Raw genomic sequence first — 695 nt, forward strand, 5'->3', positions numbered from 1 at the left:
CTTCCGCCCCCCACGCTGGGCAGGGGCCATGGGTGCTTTTGCCCTCCTCCTTCCACTGTTGCTATTTCACTTTCTTGCTTTTCACCCCCAGGGACTTTCTCTGGGGTTTGGGCCAATTTGCATACATTTTAATCTATAAAAAATTAAGCGGCGCTGGCTGCTGCTCTGAGTCAGACCTCCCCGTCCTGAATCTTAAGGAGCTGAATAATTTTCCACTTTTGCTGAGATGTGTGGAGTCTGATTCATGTTCATCTCATCACCTCTCATTAGTGAAGGGGGCTGGGGGCTCAGGGAGGTGGGGAAGAGCCTTCTCGAACCTTCCTGGCAGCCCCCAGCCTCACAGTGTGGCCATGCAGGAGCAGAGGAGCCGTCCTCTCGTCCTGGAGGTGAAGGACCCACGGGATTTGGGTGCCGGCTGGATCTGGTCCATCTTCTGACAGTCCCCAGCTGTGTCCTCAGCTCCTGGGACATTGCAGGGAGCAGGAGATGCTCAGGCTGTATGTGGGAGGTGGGGATGGCTTTGGCCTCTCTCCGGGGGTGCTCCCAGTGGAGCTACTCTCTTGTTCCCCTCCCCGGGCGCTGACGGATGGGCCGGAGCTGTTAATATTCAGCACGCTCCACCATTTCTCCACCTTCTGCCATCTGCCCAGCTCTGCCCACCATTTCTATTCTTGCCACCGACGTAACGCTCCCAG

This window comes from Nestor notabilis, unplaced genomic scaffold, assembly GCF_000696875.1.
Source record: "Nestor notabilis isolate BGI_N333 unplaced genomic scaffold, ASM69687v1 scaffold18582, whole genome shotgun sequence".
Taxonomy (NCBI): domain Eukaryota; kingdom Metazoa; phylum Chordata; class Aves; order Psittaciformes; family Psittacidae; genus Nestor; species Nestor notabilis.